The 19,626-nt window shown below is 40.8% G+C and overlaps 1 protein-coding gene across 3 annotated transcripts in view; it reads left to right on the top strand.

Moving 5' to 3' along the window:
- sipa1l3 (signal-induced proliferation-associated 1 like 3) overlaps nucleotides 1-19,626 on the top strand; it is a 91,056-nt gene that overhangs the window by 33,133 nt on the left and 38,297 nt on the right. The window lies entirely within an intron of this gene.

The raw sequence follows: 19,626 nt of genomic DNA on the forward strand, positions 1-19,626 counted from the left end.
CTCGACTGCCCAGTTTGCTAACGCTCACCCTTGCTCTGTTGTGTACGCTGTATGGATGGAGTAGTATTTCCTGTTTTGCCAGGTGTGTTTGGACTGTTCGAACATGTTTACAAGAAAGTGCGCCTAAGAGTTATAGACATGCAAGTATGCTCACCCAAAAATTTCAAAAAGAAAAAAACTGCTCTTCGTATAACAAATGCAGCAGTGAGAGCACCATCACTCTTCTGAGATTGTAGAATAACCAGTAACTTTCTAAAAGAGGGAAATGAAATCATGAAGGCTTTACTAAAGATCTAAACAAAAACAAAAAAAGACACCAATAACAGATCCACGCGGCCTTAATGTGTAATTATAGTTTCGGATAGATGGAGGACTGTTCCAACTAGAGCAGGGCGATATGGCCAAAAATATTTATCACGATATATATTTGAAAATTTGCGATAACGATATAACTGACGATATAATTGATGCGAGACAAAATACAACTCCACAACATTACTCGCGCAAAAAAACAACCTTCCATTTATTTTCACTTAAACAAGAAGCTGGTTTTTATGTACATTAAAGCTTTATAAAAATTTAACAGTGCAAATGCAAATTCCTTGCTGAAAATTTAACCAAAAGGCATTTCCAGTAGAAATGGGCTGACATATCCTGAGCATAACCATGTATAATATCCACTGAAGTTAAAAAGAGGTGCTTTGCAACATTAAACTGCAGTGTGCAGTACGTATTTTTCGGACCATAAGGTGCACAGGATTATAAGGCACATTAAGCGAAACAAAGCAGTCAGATAAATCAAACTTTATTAAACTCATTCTTCTTGCTTCCTCCACTTCTGTACCATTGTTTCATTAATGTTGAATTCTCTGGCAGCTGCTCTATTCCCATGTCGTTGCAGTATATTAATGACTAACCTCGTATAGTGGATGGATTATCTCAGTTGTTCTCCTGACTGAAGTTTGGTCCGTTTACAGCATCCTGTCATGCGATTGCATTTGTCTCTAACCATGAAGAACCTTCACGTTAACTTTTATAAGTGGAAAAGTGTTAGTGTTCGTCCTCCAGCTTCACTGTTTATGTTATGCTAACATAGCTGTGTCGCTAGCGATCACGTAGCACATCCTTATATACCAGCTAGCCCAACATCAGTAACCCTACAAACGTCACTGCTGTTTAGTTTCCTGTCTTCATTTATGTTGGAAGTGATAGCAGACCTGTACGTTTGAATTTTTTCAGAAATCTCTCAGTCAGAACATGCTATATCATGCTTACTAGCGAAACTAGCGAGCTAACTTCCGCTAGCTTCCTGCTAACTTCTAACTCTGTTAAATGTAATAAATTTTGTTTTCATGGATGCCTGGAAGTTAAACTTCATAGTTACACCTGGTAAAGCAGCAATGCTGATCGTTTTATTAAAGATGAAAGAATTTAGACAGTTTTTAACTCTCAGTGATGCTGCAGTGTTCGTTTGACCTGAAGAGGGGGGTTTTGGACCCAGATTACTCCCAGATTTAAGAGCATCTTAGTCCGACAATAACGACGGCCGCTTGCATGTTCTGCAAAAAAATGTGCTTTGTCGTGTATCTGACGGACAAACACCAAACCAGTTCCACATCACTGAAGTTGCACCATTTTTACAAACCAATTCTGGTTCATCTGTTTCACTCAACAATCGGCCATGTGCGTATGAAAACAAAGACACTGCGCATGCGCGTTTTACTCATATTCTATCGCGATATTTCATTTTCCTATCGTTGCCTAACATTATACCGGTATTACCGTGAACGGTATAATATGGCCCAGCCCTAGTTCCAACTGTTATATCAGCAGAGCTACAGAGCCTCTACAGCTCCTCAGCAGACAAGTGTATGTCTGGCTCACTCACTGTGAGTACAGCACGAGTGTACCAAAACACTTGAAAGTAACACTTTGGTCTAAAATTAACTAGCAGTCTCACCAGGTGGGTCACATACAAGAGGAGTGGTCCCCATATGGTGTGCCTTAATGCAAGGCCAGGTGTGACTCTGGGATTTTGTGACAAGCAAACATTATCACTGCAGCTGTACAAAGAGTAATGAATGAAATTTTAATTTTTAGGGTCTTTGGTTAGTAAATATCAGGAGATGACATTTGTGAGAAAATAAAACTGATCACCTTTTATGAGAAAATCACTTAAAGAATGAAAAGACAACATAACGATGGAGGACTTCAAGATGATGGCATATTTGCTGCTTGGTGTAAAGTTTTTTTTTTTTTTGTCAGACTCGGGGAACGTTCCCTTGTTGCCGATTCTCAAAATCGGCAACAAGGTCTTAATTTTCGTGGAGTCACTCTCATGATTCATCGAGTGATGCCATTGACTAGCCAATCAGTGGCATGCAGTCTGTTTACGTTACATTTTCAGATCCACACTTGGAACCCTGGTTGAGCAGATACTAAAAAAGTACCTGGTACCAGGCACTACCATCTATTGGAAAACCCTAAAAACTGAGCCAAGCCGAACTAAGTGGAAAGGCTATAAGTGATATGGGGAATAGTGCATCATGCTAGATGATGCATCATCAAGTGCCTTGATCGGTGCAATCAGAAGAACTGATAAAAATCCAGATGGCATTTTTTGCTGATGTGAGTAAAAGTGTGCTTTGATTTAAAATAAATAAAACATGTTAATGTGCACTAGGAAATGTATATGTAGAATATGATTAATGACAAAACAAGAGAACGTCATCTGCGTATAATCGTACCCTCTACCTTGATTTTAATTTATCCCCTGAAATGTATAGATGTGGAAGGACTGTATAGCTTCTACAAGTCCCAGCCCGATCCCTGCTACAACACATATCTTGGATTTGTTTGATGATTATGCATAGAAAAATAGCTACATGGGTGAAAAGATTTGAAGTCTGCCAACAGAACTTAATCTTAATCAATTTAAATAATACCACAGCCACTTTGTCAACCGCACATTGGGGAGACAAACCTCTTAGTGATTCAAAACTTTCAAGAAATCAGTTGAGTTAAAAAACCGTAACACCAGCTCCTTCTCATATCAAGGCTGGTTTTGTCCTTATCAGTTCTGTTGGTCTATTCACAGCAGAGTCAATGCAGAACAATTTGTAAGAAGAAAAACAAAACAAAAAAAGGTTAATATAATGGCTGGAGGTTTCAGAGTCTGAGAATTTGCAGTCAACCTTTGAAAATGTACCCGAATGTGTGTGAAAACATAGAGGATCATATTTGTGGGGTTCCCCTGCACATTCCTCCTCCTTGTATTTTCCTGTTAAACATTTCCAAGTCTGCTGCTACCCCCATCTTCTCTGAACGCCTTTTTGTGCCCGATCCTAGCAATTTTTCACCAGCCTGACCACAGACAGTGAAAACAGTCTAGAGTAAGAGACATGACTCAAGCTATATATACAGCTATATATATAAGTTTAGCAAAATAATGGTTCTTCTTAATTTTAACGGAGAATTGTTTCTGTTTTCTTTAGGTTACGAATCACATCTAGTTCGTTTTCACAATCCGGTATTCAAGGGTGGCAACCATAAATTTTTAGAAAGGAGTTAGAGGAGAGGGAGGAACAAGGGAGTGGTAGATGTGTTTTTAATTTCCTTTAGCATGCTGCTGCTGCTGTTGCTGCCTCTGTCTGCAAGCCCTGTGGCAGATTGAAGTCTGGGTCAGGACAGGGTGCGGGGGTTGACAGTCACCCAAATGTAGCCGAAAAGATGTTGAGTGAGGACAGGAGAGAGATGTTTAAAAGAAACATTTTCTTGACAGGAGCTAATTCTGCTAGCAAATGTCAACCCTCAGTCCTTACATTGCAATAGCAACAACTGTGTGTACAAGCGGTCACCTACCAGGGTCTATAAACCTCATTCTTTCCACCAGAAGATTCATATCTAGTCATTTTCTTGCTTTTCCCTGCCAACATCTGAACTTTAGATTGTTCTGCTTTCTGGCTGTTTATGGCTGTCAGATAGTACATATACTACCATGTATAATGTGTGCAGCACGTAAATGTGCTGTAAAAAGCTCACACTCTCTGTACTTTAGTGCACTCTGTTTTTAAAGAGCAGACTTGAGGTTTTCTATTGGACTGCATATGCCTAAGATCTTTTTTTTATTTTTACACCACAGTGACTGTAGAAAGTTACCCCATTATGGCCCCCACGCACATGAGGAATATACAGAGAAATAAAGGTTTTAATCCCAGCTGTTCATAAGGCCATTCACAACTCAAAACTTGAATATAATTAAAATAATGAAGCAATTTGAAGTAATGGCTCAGTCTTATAAAAGTAGTCAAGTCTTGCCTTCTCCTTGTTAAGTTCCTCATTGTGAAAATGTGTTTTAGTGTGTTTAGCAAGTTCGCTAAACTTGCGCATATAAAGTTTGAGCCCAGAGAATTTGAAGTATCCCAGTCTACCTCCGCCCCCGCAAGAAACTAGACCACGCTTCAGCTTCACAGCCAGTTAGTGCTTTCTCCTCTTTCTTTGGGTGAATGGAGAAACTATAGGTGCTGTTAAAATTCATCCATACTCAGGAGAGGTGCAGGATGGTGCGAACACGGATCTTAACCATTCTACTGTGTGAGGTCATTAGTAAAATGTATTTTAGAAACCTTACAGACATCTCTCAGTTCTGCTTGAGGCTGCATTTTAAGTGTAAGATATGTTCCACCACAAAAACAGTAATGATTTTAACAAGAGAATGGCAAGGGCTCTCTTAGGGCTGTAAGTGTTGAGATTCACCTACAGCTTACAAATAAGCTAATGCTTACACGTTCTCCTGTATCACAGCTGTATGTGTGAAACTTGACTGTCTTTCTTTTATCTGTTTATATCTGTTTGCTTCTCTCTTACTCGGTGTGCTCACATTTACTGTATTTTAACACAGCTGAATTCCCAGCAAACCTGTTCTCACATACATATTTTTTCTGTCCTTTTCGTCAGACAAGAGAACGACCATGAAATGTTGACTTTAACACGGCCCATTAACTACAGGGAAAAACACACTGGTGCCATTTACCAAGCGCTGTGCTATTCTCTGGAACTTTCAGTTTACATTGTGGGAACATGTGAGACTGACATGAATTTGTCCTGAAATGGAAAAGTGATTTAAGGTTAAAGTCAGCTGATGCATTCTTGTTTTCTTGGGAGTTTGTGTTATTAAGCTTTGTTACTCTGTGTGAGCTGTGTGATAGGGACACTGCAGACTGCATCTGTCATTGAAGTAGAGGTGACTACACCTTGAAGCTGCAACTTGACCGGGCGTGAGATGAATTTAAAGCCGGTGATTGTATTATCCAGGTTGGTATACTTGACTGACTTCATTTGTGAGGCTGATACACTCAGATGCAGGTATTGCTAATAAAATGATGAAAAGTTGCATACAGTAATCTCCAAATCCAGCAGTGGTTAAACGCTTTCTCTTGCTCTGAGATTAATTTGACCTTACAGTATTACACCCACAATAGGCCAAGCCATTCCCACACTTCATCTTGAACTAACCCACAATTGTGGTACAAACTGTCTGCAGAGATAATCCCAGAGGAGTCCATCATTTCACAGGCATCAGAGGAACCGGCAGGCTCTATCTCTGACCGCTATCTTTCAGCCCTGACATGCTTTCCCTCCACCAGCTGAGCTTATCTAGGCCATACAGCTACACAAATACTGGGTGGAGGCAGTCAAAGTTTTCAAAGAGATCAGACAAGAGGCACGGCTTTATTGTAAATCATATTGTTGTCACTGTCTTGATTTTCAAGTGTAGTGACATTTTTTTTTTATTTTAGTCTTATACAAAGTCTGACCCCCTCCCCTTAGGTAAGAGGAGACTAGAGGTAACCGAGGGGGGAAAATGATCTGCATCAGTTGGGCTTGTTTCTGAGAGCTCATGTGTTCCTTTGAGAGCTCACCAAGTTTTTGTGGAATAATGTCCTAACTGCCTCTTCTTTCAATGGTGCTATGGGGGGGGTTGGGCTCAAAACAGTGAGAGTCTGAGTGGAAAAAAAAGTGAAAGAGAGAGAAAGACTAGCTGAATTTGTCTCAGAGGCCTTCTTTGTTTGCCTACACTGTAACCCCATCTCTCTCTCACACTCACACACACACACACACACACACACACACACACACACACACACACACACACACACACACACACACCCCTTGACCCTGTGCTCTTTTGCTATTGTCAATATGGAGCAGGCTGCAGAAAAGAGGACACCAGTGTCACTTCTCATTAATCAGCAAAACTGACAGGGATGGCACTCAGGGTACTCTTTAATCTTGAAAACAAGGCATGTTTACCAGCAGAGCGCTGAGCTTTTGTTCACGTTGAGTCAATTTCCTTATTTAGTGCAAACATTAAAATTGTTCTGCTTTCCAGCAGGTTTCTGGCTATTTATGGTTGTCTGTCTATTTTTATTTATTTATTTTTTCCATGGCCATTCACCAGCCACCATTGTTTTTTGGGGTTTATTTTTGTTTTGCCAAATTGTGGAAACATGGATTGGTCTGTATTTTTTTTTCTTCTTCTAGAAAATCTTGGGTTGCCAAATCCAGCTCTTAGCCTTAAAACCCTGATTTGGCTCATTTTTGTGCCTGCACTGATTAAATAATCTGTTTTTTGAGAGAAGTGCACGAAGGAGTGGGCTTTAGGAATTTTTTGATTGAAGCTTAACCCGAGCTTGACCCTTGCTGATCCGGTCACAGGAAATATTGTGATGAACCCTTAATTCTAGTGCTTGGCCACTGTGGTCAGGAGGCTGTTGAATGAGGGCTTGCATCTGTTTACATCAGCCCCACAATATCCACCTCAGAGATGGTGTTTGTGAGACTGCGTGCACTTCAGGGACTCGAGAACAAGCCCCGGCCACTCTGACTGCCCTCTGAAGAAGATAATTTACTTATGGCGATCAATAATCATCAGATAAGAATCAATACAAGACTCTCAGGTTGTTTTTGATTGCGCTGACTGCTGCTGGTGGAAATCTTATACACGATGAGAGCAGTTCTTTCCTGCCAGATATAGTGTTTCTATAAAAGCAAAGCTTCCAGAGGAAAACCACGACTCTGTCCCAGCAGTTTGACACATCTTCTCTTCTCCCTGCTGGAGGCTATCTTCCTGAAGCATCATCATCATTTAGCCTCATTAGTCTGTCACTGCCCTGATTTGGTTACAGGAAGAACCTTGAAATAACCAGCAGAACACACACAGACACACTGAGGCATCACCACTCTCCTGCTCCTGCCTCCTCTTTGAAAGCACTGTTGTAGAAAGATAGCTAAGACAAGTTTATGAACAAGTTTGAGAAACATAATCATGTTTTATTTTGCCATAAGTGTTATATCCAGCTGCAGGCCAACCTGAGGTGGGGGTTTAACACAGAGAGAAACTCAGGAGTGTATTTACCTTTCCACCATTAAAAGAAAGTAACGTCGATACACCAGGCGGAGAAGTAACCTTTCATTGCTTGGTTTCTTTTTTACTTTTTGTTTCAAATTTTTTGTAGTTGAGGTCCTGGTAAAGTGAGGATTATACACAGTCGCAAATAGCTGTAGATGAGCAGTCATTCCTGTTGTATTTCTTTGAAGTCCACTTAACATAAAGGGCAGATGTTTAGATGGTGCATAGTTGTGTAGTTGCTCCATAAACGAGTCTGTGGTTTTACAAAAAAGTGGCCCTAAATTGGACATTCGCATGGAGTCTCGCACTCACCATCTGAAATGTGCATCACTATGAAATGAGCAGAGCCACGGACGCAACAACCAAAACGTCTACTCATGATGATATCTGGAATATTTCAGTTTTCTGGAGATAGTGTTTTCTGTACAGTGAAATAAATAAATGTAAAGTCATTATTCATTCAAAGATACTTTGTAAAAATAAGGAAATAAGACCCAATATTCAGTAACACCCTTCAGCACTTTAAGAAGTATGGGGAAATTAGACCTGCTTGCTTTCTTGGTGAGAGTCACATGGGAAAATAAGTACTGGTAGCAAATAAATATTAAATATGAAGCTAAAGCCATTTTTGTTTGTTTAAGGGATGAGAGAAAAATTATGGCGTTAGTAGAATAATTGCACCCTAATCCCAATCAGATGGCAGATAATTTTTAGGAGTGTTACAGGTTCATAAACAGTCAAGAGAACTGACATAGTGATGCTGTAAAAATTTGGAAACAGCAGCACAAATCACAGATGTGTATTTGCTGCACATCACGGTCTTTCTCCTCCTGCTAACCTAAGTTGTTGAAGGGGAAACGCTAATGCTAATCAGTATTGTGCTAGACAGATTGAATATGACAGATGGATTTACAGTAATTGAAACACCGTCACGATCTGCCTTCAGAGCTGTCGTCTTTTTGACAGGTGAACAAACATGAACATTATTCCCAATTAGAAAGTCATGTGTCACTGACAGTGTGCAGTGTCAGGCATGCCTCGACAACAGTATCTCCATAATGCGTGATCATTATTTTAGTATTCCGTCAGTAATTATTAACTACAGCACTGAAGTCTTTGTCAGTGTCCAGGTCTTATTCGGAAATGTTTAATCAAACTGGTACCTTCTTTTTTCAGTTGTTTTGATAACTAAACGGAACTCAAGATACATAGAATTCTATTTATTTCAGATGATCTGTGGCTTGTAATGTAATTCATCAGCATGCATTAGTTTGGGTAGTTGCACGTTCAATCACTCACTGCAGAAATGTAAATGCAGTGATTTAATAGAGGGTGCTTTTGGAGTTTGGAGATTTGTATTTGATTAACTTGCCTGTTTTTCACCTCTCCACCAAACTTCACTTGGCCCTGCCTCGATTTGATTTGAACCCAGGAACTGCCAAACCAGTCCATCAAAGCCCCTTTTGGGCTTCTTTTATGGTCAGGTTTCTGGGGGGATGTGCCAAGTGTGGTTCAAGGGAGGGGGAGTTTTGCCTGATGTTTGGAGGATGTGTTAACCCTTTTTAAGCAGTTTGAGAGTTAGTTCATTCTCTTAGAATGGAGGTAGATATCTTTTTCCAATATTGAGTTATTGCAGTTCTCTTAAACTAAGCACTGCTACAAATTAGTTTAGTACTTTATTGTAAGGTAATTGTAATTTCCTGGAGTGGGTGGAGCTACTGACTATAAAGGCAGCAGTCTTGAGTTTCAGCAGGTCTCAAGATGTCCTGCCAAAGGTTGTGTTGAAAAGGGGTATAACTTAGTGCAGAATTGTTTTTTGACAGTCATATTCAGTTTTGGCTGCATTAAAGCCACTTTATTTCTGCCTCTACTGCTCAGCCATCCCTCATACGAACCTCCTGAGCGACATGTGAATTTGTGTACAGTGACTGATTTATAAAGTGAAGTCCGGGCTTTGTTAAACCTGCAGTGGAGGAAGTACAAAGTACTGTTAAAACCTCATTCAATATTCATCATGAGATAATGAAACAAAAATAAATAATTTATTTAATTAGCAGTTGAAATACACAGTTAATCTCTGCACCGTTATATTTAACTGCTGAAGCAAAATGCCACTGATTTACTGAATGAATGTTAAACTTTAGATGTACCTTAATATAACATAGGATAAACGCTACAGTGAACACTCAAGCCTGTTCTGTCTGTGTGAGTCAAAGAATTTTCCTTGTGTGCGCCTTTGAATTAATCAGTGAAAAGCTGCAGTAACCCTCAGTTTTCCCCTGAGACCTCTCTGTGGGAGCTGCAACAGCTGTGAAGGTGTAAGGCACCCCTAGGACCTGTCGCTACAGCTGCAGCGCCACAACACACACGATGTCTCACACTGCACGTCCATGAAGGCCAAGGGCTGCAGTCGGCCTCCTTTATTGTCTGTCTTCTGTATGGTTTTGCATTGGGAGTGTCCGATTTAATACGCCATCCTTTCTAAGATAGCCCAATCTTTGCTAATGAACGTGCTTAATGTGCTCCTCAGCATCTTTTTTTTTTAATCTAAATTACCAGGTGGGAATTTCCCATGTTTGAATTGTGCATAATGTGCTGTGATCAAAGGGGCTCTGGAACGATGGCTAAAATTAAAAACAGAACCAGATCCTGATATGTGGTCTCTTTATTGGAATGTTTGTGTGTGTTCGGGTATGCAGGGAAAAAAAACCTAGGTGGGTAAAGATAGATATTATCCTTACACAAATTAATCTCTTTCAATGTTTCAATATGTTTCGCGAAGCTATTTTTAGTTCAATGGTGGAGTTTCAGCCTGTATCTGCCCTTTACAGCAGAGGAACATGTGTAAGTCTTGTCAGGAATTTGCCTTCTGGCCTGAGTTTGGATGAAAGAATCTGTGATCTTGTGTCTGATCTGCACGTCACTGCACAGAGATGCATCAGGCAGTTTGTTTGACAGTCAGACAAAACAGGGCCCAGGTCTCCACCAGATACAAAAAGGTAGCTGGCTGACAAGATCTAGATGGTAATCGATGCTCCCACCAACGCAGATGATATGCCTTGAAGAGCTGAAAGAATGACTGCGTGATGAGAAAATGTCTGTGTGGTGAAAAAATTCCTTTTTCATGAGATGAGCACTGAACATGCAGGCTGGTCTCTCTAAGAAGCCATACTCATTTTATTGCTAAAAGTGAAGGTAACATTATAGTACATATACAGGGTTTCTCTTTGCTCATGTGTCTTGACTGTTAAACAGAAATGTCTGTTATGCTTGGGTAAATAAAATCCCAATCAGCAAAACTAGTTGTCATATTATTGCAATGTGTGGCTGTAACTAAAACCTCTCTTCTCTGTGCAGGAAAAAACACCGTGATCAGTGGGCTAAAGATTGCAGTTACATGGTTAGGAAGAAAGAAGGCAGAAAAGGTCACTTTCTGTTGGGACAGCCATATTTTTTATTTATTTATTTATTTTTTAATAAAAAATGGTCCAGTATATCATCTGCTGAATGAGTTCATTTTAAAAAATAAGCGAAACATCTTTACTTAGTGTTTGAGGGGTTTGACCAGCTCTTATTATGGCTGCAGCACAGATACGTCAGGGTCATTTCACTTAGTTACCGACCTTCCTAAGCACAATTATTTGACTGTTTTCCCATAGCCTACCAAGTACTACAATAACACAGTAGTTCACAGGGACATCCCCAGTTTATCTTTCCATGTCAATATTTTTCCATCACAGAGCAATAAGCGCATGAAAGTTGTGTAGCATCTTAAAATCAAAAGTCGACTGCTGTTGTGTATGAATAAAATAAGACAATTTTGCTTGGGCAGCTATTTTCATCTGCTAGTGGATGGGGAGAGCATCAGGTTTGAATGTCTAGTCGACTAGTCTCGCACATCCCTGCAGTAAACTTCTAATGAGGAAATAAGATTTAACTGTCAAACTTTTCTGCTCTTTATCAGTAGTTATTTTGTCACCAAGTTCAAACACTGTAGATCAGGGGTCGGCAACCTTTCTGATGAGTGCCGTCTAAAATTTCCTCAGATGTCAATGTGCCATATGATTGCATTAGCAATAAATTTAATAACGCTCTATACTAACAGTTACACACTATATAGAACAACTTTCTAGAATTCTATTTGTTCGCAGATGTTTGCAGCTATCAGCGAATAGTTATCAGCTATTTTGAAACAAAAAAAAAGACACTTTTTATCCATAACAAGAACTCCATAACAGCAAATGAACTGTACAACAGAAAATGCAAATGCTATTTATGGTCTCCTCACAACAACGATAAGAAAAATAAACTGGGCCTATGGCATGTTTGTTAATACAGGGATACACATGTTAATGTGATCTCTGGTCTCCCACTCAGAGACACAGGTCTCCAAGTGTCGAGCATTCAGACAGCTACCTGAGGACTCTCTTCATGTGAGAGAAAATCTGCTCACACAGATATGTAGAGCCAAATACTGTCAATAAGGCCTCTGCAATGTTCTGAAGACAGTTAAACTTGTCAGGTAGTGATGTCCAGCAGGTGAAAATGCAAGCTCCATGAACACGCACAGCTATGGATTCCAGCTGCGTTCGTAGTTCTGCAACCTACAGAGTTGAGGTTTTCAGTTCAATCAGCTGCATTTCGATGTCGCATTAACTGGCATTAACTCAGCCAGTTAATGCGAGACAAATCCAGCTGCTCATTAAAGCTTTCTGGTTTGATCAGTCTTGAGTCTACAGATGTATCCGTGTATTTCTTTTGGTGCTGATACTGCGCTGAGCAGACAGCTCCTGAAGCATTTGAAGTGTCGGAATGTGGAAATTTCAACATCGCTTGGAAAAACTGCCAGCTAGCAACGTCCCTCTCACCAGTAGGATAAGTTATTTTTAGCCAATTACAAGTTGAATCTGGTAGTTGGGGTTGTTAGCTAAGATACCGTCATTAAGAAGCGGCACAACTAATGTGTCTATGCAAGCTCATTTGCGATGTGCACCGCTGGCCCGGCCATTACTTTTTTAAATGTACCTTCTGAGATTAATTCACTGCGTGCCATGCCCAGGGATGGACTGGGACAAAAAATCAGCCCGGGCATTTTGACTAGAAACCGGCCCACCAGGTATTAAAGCCATAAAGCCTTTGAATAAAAACAAACGCTGCTGTGACAGGGATGTACACTGTCTTGTTGGTATATGTATGATTTCTATACATCTTATGTCAGATAAAAACTTTGGTTGTAAGATTCAGATAATTATTTATTAAAAGCTAAACATTTCTGGGGTGGAATGTGTCAAACATCTTTTTAAAAATGGTACTTTTATGTCTGCTGCTCAACTGGAAAAGGACTATGGAATCTCCTCCAAGACTAATTACTTTAGATATTTCCAGGTTCGGGACTTTGTGAAAAAGTCATTCAGCCCCTCCCTCGAGCTTCCACAAAGCGGATGGATAGACGAGTTGATGGACACAGATCCGACTGCTAAGGGGACAATCTCCACGCTATATACACATATTCAGAATGTGGCTTCCCCCTCCCTGGACAATGTAAGATGGAAATGGGAGGAAGAATTGGGGCTGGACATTTCAGAGGTTGACTGGGGGGGGGGGGGCTGTAGATCTAGTACACTCTGCTTCTATATGTGTGAGACACGGATTGATACAGTTCAAGGTGTTGCACAGACTGCATTTGTCAAGGGAGAAACTGGCAAGAATGTACCAGGGGGCCGATCCGACCTGCCCCAGATGTAAACAGGTACCAGCCAACTTATGCCACATGTTCTGGTCTTGTTCCAGGCTGAAAGACTTTTGGGCTAACATCTTTAGAACATTCTCATTCATTTCTAATAAGGATATGGAACCAATGCCTCTGACAGCCATCTTTGGTGTGGCACCGAGGGAAACTCAACTAACAGCCTCTCAGAGGAAGGCAATAGCATTCGCCTCATTGCTGGCTAGGAGATTGATTCTACTTAACTGGATAAAGGCAACACCGCCATCCCATAAACGCTGGGTGGAGGAGGTGATGGCACACCTCAAATTAGAACATCTCAGATTTACTATACAGGGCAACACCAAGAAATTCTTTAAGGTCTGGCAGCCTTTCATTTCCTATTTTGAAGATGAGTTTCCTTCCACTCCATAACTGGCAACTCCCCGCCCGCCCCCTTTTTTTTTTTTTTTCCCTTTTCTTTTCTTCCTCTGTCTGGGTATAGTTTTGTCTTACACTGTGTGGTAGGACTTGAGTTCGAGCTTTTCTGTATGAATGATATGCTTTCTGAAAACTCAATAAAAACACTTTGATTATTAAAAGCTAAACATTTTAAATGAGAATAAGAAAGAGACACATTTCTTTGTGTCCCCCTCTCCCTGTTAATGCCCTACCTGGCCCCCTGGCAAAGCTTTGCTAGACCCGCCCCTGCACAGTTACCAGCTGTCAGCTACTTAGAAAAGTATCCTGGTGTTATTTGTCTCTCAGAAACGGTTCATAATTTCCCTTCAACTCACTCATGTCAACTAAAAGGTAAACCTGTTTCTCCATCACCTGTTCAGCTCTGATGATTCAGTAAGGACATCTCCTGGTTTCATCTTCATGTTTCCCTCTCACCACATATTCAAACCCATATCATGACCAGCAGCTTTTACGGCTGTGGCTCCAGCAAACATCAGCTGATACTAGAAATTAATATTAAATAAATTCTAACAACAGCTGATCAAGCTTGAACATGCTGCTGTTGTTTAGCACGACATCCGCTGGTATCCTCTTTCTGGCGATAAACAAACAAGAGACAAAAGCTGATCATTGATCAGTTTCATGATTGAAGTAGAAACAGGAGAGAGAGGGGGAGAGAATGAGAGAAGGGGCAGCTGACAGCATAAAGACACAGAATAACTCCAGCTTTGTGTCTTTTTCCATTGTAGCTGAGGTACGGGACAAACTGTGTTCCTTTTCTATATGTGTGAGACACATATACTTTTCACCTCAATACGTAACACGTAATATTTTCTCTGAATGCAGGACGATTCCGTTTTTTACGGGATGGTTGGCAACTCTACTAACTGACCTTATGAATAAAATAAAGTTCACTATCAGTAACATCATAGCACCCAGCCAGCTGTATAGAAACTCCATCATGCTAGCTAGTACGCAGTACGAGTTATTGTAACTGATTGTAAAAAGTCAGCATAACGAAAATAAACTCCACCTAAACTTGGTTTATATCTGACCCAGATAGACTGCAGGTCATAACTTCTTACCTGAAGTTCAGTTCACCACACTCAGACCGGTGGCCGCCTCGGGTCTCTCCTCCTGCCTCCCCTTTCCCTCATCCACCTGCAGGCCTCTGTGGCAGGTCAGCCATAGCCACCACCAAAGAACTGAGTTATTTTTACACATCAACCAGCATCTGGCCAATCCACCACCTTTCATTGTTTATACTGTTACAAAAAAAAAAAAAAAATCATCGGCCCATAAAAATGAAAAATCACCATCGGCCCACCGGGCAAAGGCGCGATGGCCAGTCCAGCTATGGTCGTGCCATCAGTTAACCTTTCCAGGGTTGCCAACCCCTGCTATAGATATAAAAGCCAAGCTCAAGAGTTTGATGTATGGCTTTTAAGTCCACCAAAGATTGTGTCCTTCACGACCATCCTTATAAAATGTCAGGAATTTGCCAGGCTGAATTATGTTATGGGAACAAAAACAAGTAACAGATCCTGGAAGTCTGCTGATGTGTGCACTTTTCTGCCACTCGGCTTTTTCAACAGTTTAGAGGCCATGCAGTCCTGCTTCGGTGCTCATGTAGAAATTGTTGTTAGAGATGGACAGACTATATAGTCCTCAGTGGAAGGAAAAAACATGTCTTAGTATAGTAAAATAATAAAATAACAGGATCAACTCCAGCGCCTTTAAAGATCTTCAGCTTTGGAGAGTGGAACCAGCTGATGGACATGTTATCTACATTACTGTGCTGGGCCTTTATTATTTACTGCTCTGCTCTCGGGTTGTGTGTCCTGATTGCCTGCAGCCGACCGCCTACACTGTACATCTTCTCGCTGTTGCACCTTTACGTTCCTATAGCAACCAGCACCAGCATAGCGATTAAACATCTACAGCAACATTTCCAAGTGGTTTTGGTAAAAAGGAGCCCCTGTGTATTACACATGACTTCATCGCTTATTTTCCTCCTGTGTTGCCCAGACTTTAAGCCCACAGTCTGTGGACTTCATTCACTTCTTAGACATTAAGAAATGTGTGATTTGAAGTTTCTTTTTTTAAACCTGCATGTGATCACTTAGCCTGATTGTTGATGTTAGGGTAATTGATGCCAGATAAGAGTTGCCCTGGTTGTGTTTAAGTTTATTTCATGATTTAACATTATGGAAAGAAAGACTGATAGAGTTTGGGTGTTTTTAACGTAAAATGCTTTGAGTAAATGGTCACAGCCTGAATCTATTGATGGATTTCCTTAGACATGATGTGAGCTGAGTCATACCCTGCTTGTGTCAAATAATGCAAACTGAGCACGCTTACACTGCAAATACATATGGGTACATTTGCATGGGAGGCTCATCAGTCTCAGATTCGTATTGATTAAATGCTGATTTGATCAGCCCAGCTCTCACCCTGATGTATTTGTCATATGCAGTGATATCTTTTTAAGACAGTGGGACAGAGCCATACATCATTATCGTGTGACACATAGAAGAAGGAAGCAAACCAGGCTCCTTTTTTTTTTTTCTTGCCTTTTTTTTTCTTCTCACCCACGGCTTCATTTTAATGTGAATTAATTAAAGCAGAGGAAGACAAGAGGGGTCATGCATGGGAACAGAGATGCAAAAGGGAAGCTGCCATGTCTCCCCCTCCCAAGCATTAGAGTGTGAATGGGGCTGTCCACCCTCTCTGTAGGGGGCCTCCCTGTCCTGAAACATGTGAGCTCATTACACATTTCAGGCTCCTGTTTGATATGTAAACATGAAAACGTACACACAATATTCTGGAATCTAGATATTAGATCTAGATATTTTACAGTGTATGAGCAATGTAGATGATGGCACTGACTGGGAAAAGCCTAAAAGCTTAAAAAGTATTTCCTTTTAGCTATAGCTAAGCTAAATAATTGCTTGCTAACCGACAAAATAAGCAATTCCAACTTCCTCAAAGTGGCATTAAACCAGCAGAAATATTGAATTACATCCAGTTACATACTTTCAAATAATATTTATCGCCATAAGGAAAAATGCATGTGAAACACATCAATTAATTAAAGAAACCAGTAGGATACAAAAGAAATTAATATCTTTATGCTTTAACAAAAAACTTGATTTCACCTTTCACCTTATTAATTTTATTTTATATTAAAGTTATCATATATTGGGTATTTTTAGGTAATCTGTTAATTTCTGCAGTGAGAGGCTAGTGTGGGGAAAAACTTCTGTACATTATCTGATGCACAGGTGTGGAAAAAGAGCAGCGATGTGCACAGACACTGATGATGTTTCAGTGTCAGTAAAAACGTCAGTAGGCTTAACTCTGAAGGAACACTGACGCAGCAAAATTGCATCAGTGTTAATCCCATCTTAATCACGACATAATACTAATGACGGTGCAGGCTTACACACACACACACACACACACACACACACACACACACACACACACACACACTCTTTTAATGCCATCAGTGGTTGCTGCACATCTTCTGCAGGTAAAATTTCTTGTTCTTCTCTGAAATGTCTGTAGCAGAATTTATTTATTTATAGCTTCACACTGAAGTCTGTATCCCACTGTCCTGAAAACATAACATATGTACACAGACGTACACACAGGGGGATCAGGCCTGTTCTGGCAGCAATCACAGAAGCAGACAGTGACTCCACTGCTGTTCGTGCAGATATACAAAACTAAAGCCTCGGTCAGCAGGGACCTGTGAACACCTGCTCTTAGCTCAGCTCTGCTCTCTGCTGCATGTGAAGGGTTAGTGGTGTGAACATGTGGTGCTTGTGGGGGCCACCGAGGTCATTTGTCTTCATCCATGGTATTCATTGGATTTTCTGAACTTCTACGGCAGCGTGCTCTGCTCTGACACAGCCATTCATCAGGACCACTGGACCACACAATGCAGCAGAGCCATCTCCTTTCACTAACGTGTTTTGTGGCATGCACGTGGTTTATAAGAGGACTGCACTACGAATGGGCGTATGCGATTCCCATGACTGCTTCATTAAGCTGTGGAAAAGTTTTAGACATAAATGGCCTTTTTTATGTACTATTTTTAAAGTGTGTTAGAAATAAGTGACAGTCGAAATGTGTGTTTGTGTTTGTGTAGGTCATTGTTACTTGTCCTCTGATAATGTCTCTGACTGTACTATGCCGCTCTCAATAGGTCCATTTACTGTGTAACAAGAAAGCATTAAATGCTCCCTTCCATGTGAGCATGTGCAGAGCCTGAGGCAGAAAGTCTGGTTTAACAAAGAAAGTTTAAAAAGCCCCCACAGTGGTTTGGGTCTTGATGCAGCAGTGTCATCATATTTGTTTCCCTGCTGTGATGCGACGTGGTGCAGCTCATGTTTTCCACCTCTCCTCAAACTTTACATAAAATTTCATGTAATTTACTGCAGTAAAAAGTGAGATTACTTTTGAAAAACAAATAAAGCTCTGTTCCCTGAAACATTCTGACAACAGTACAACTTTGTCAGATGAAGAAGATGATGACTTTTGTTGTCTTTAAGTTTTCCAAATATTCACTCCTTTGTTTATTTCACATGGATGTATTTTTTTAAGTTAAAATGGAAATTAAAAGGTTAATAAATCTGCTGTTTTTCCAGTTGTGAATAAAATTAATGTGAATAGCTGTGTACGTGTAGGCGTACTCAGTAAACATAGAGCTAGTTTTCATTCTATGCTTCTGCATAGATGTTAGGGAGAGTGTTTTCTTGATTTTACTGCTATAATGTGTCCTTCAGAGAGAGAGGGAGGGTTCACGCGCGGGTGTGTGTGTGTGTGTGTGTGTGTGTGCAGTGTCTTACACTGACAGGCAGGTGTAATTACTTTCAGGGGTCTGCGGTGCAAAGTCTTCCATGGTTGGGAAGTTTTCACTTTGAGTTTAATTTCATTTTCAGTGCAGTGGAGTGGAGCCTGAGCCTTAAATCTGTGCTGACGCTGCTAGCTTTAAGGACCCTCACTGTTGTAGTAAAATAGATGCTCATGCAATCACTGACCCTGCTCCACCCCTGCTCTCCCCCACTGCCAAAGACAGTGTGATTATGCTTTGTGCGGCAGGATAAGTGTACTCTGATTGATCATTATTGATCAGAACTGTATTTGCCAGACAGTAATGGGCCTGCCCCTCAGGACATTATGTCTGCTGCTTCTCTGGCCCCCCCTTCTCCCCTATCTTTATGTCCTACTTCAAGGGCCCTCCTTCTCATTGTTTAGCCTCTAATCACAGAGCACTAAGCTCCTTCACTTTGCCTCCACTTATCTTCTGTGTTTCCATCTATGTTTAAGATAGAGGTTGAGGATGGAGGTGGATTGTGAAGTTAATCAAGTCAGGGAGCATGTGTGTTTGTTTCTCTTTACGGCTCTGTGCAGATCAAGACCTTTTTCCAGGAAGAATTTTGCAAAGCCTACTTTAAATGATGTTTTTAAATGTATTTGCATACCTGCTTGCTTGTGTGTATACAAACTTCTTTGAAGACTGCATCATGGTTGCTGGCAGTCACTAGGTGAAATCGGTCGGTGCTGCACCTGAAACCTCATTGTGATGCTTTGGTCTCTAGCAGATTGCTGTAGTGAATGAGACTGACCTGTCTGCAAACACTCAACGATAAAGTAGCTTTAAAACTTTGAAGAGTTCACCTTCAAATTAAAAGTGTGCCTTTTGAACCATGTTGGTTTCACTGGTGAGGCACCAGTTTTACTTCAGAATCTTTGCTTCTGGTTTATGTTACACACTTTCAGTTTCATTACTGCTGAGGGAGCAGATGGTGGTGAGTGTTTGCAGGCAAGTTGGTGCCTTCCACCAGGTGACCGAGGCAGTCTACTGTCAACCAAAGCAGACACAAGGAGGGTTTGGGAACAGCACCATATTTCCAGCCAGCAACCTTCAGCAAGCGTGTCACTGACCAGTCTCCAGGCCTGTGTGACTAAGACATACATCACAAACTGTTATAGTTCAGTGATAACTGTAAATATCTGAATTATATACTTTTCAGCTTTA

This window comes from Maylandia zebra, linkage group LG14 (genome assembly GCF_041146795.1).
Source record: "Maylandia zebra isolate NMK-2024a linkage group LG14, Mzebra_GT3a, whole genome shotgun sequence".
In the NCBI taxonomy this organism is placed as follows: Eukaryota; Metazoa; Chordata; class Actinopteri; order Cichliformes; family Cichlidae; genus Maylandia; species Maylandia zebra.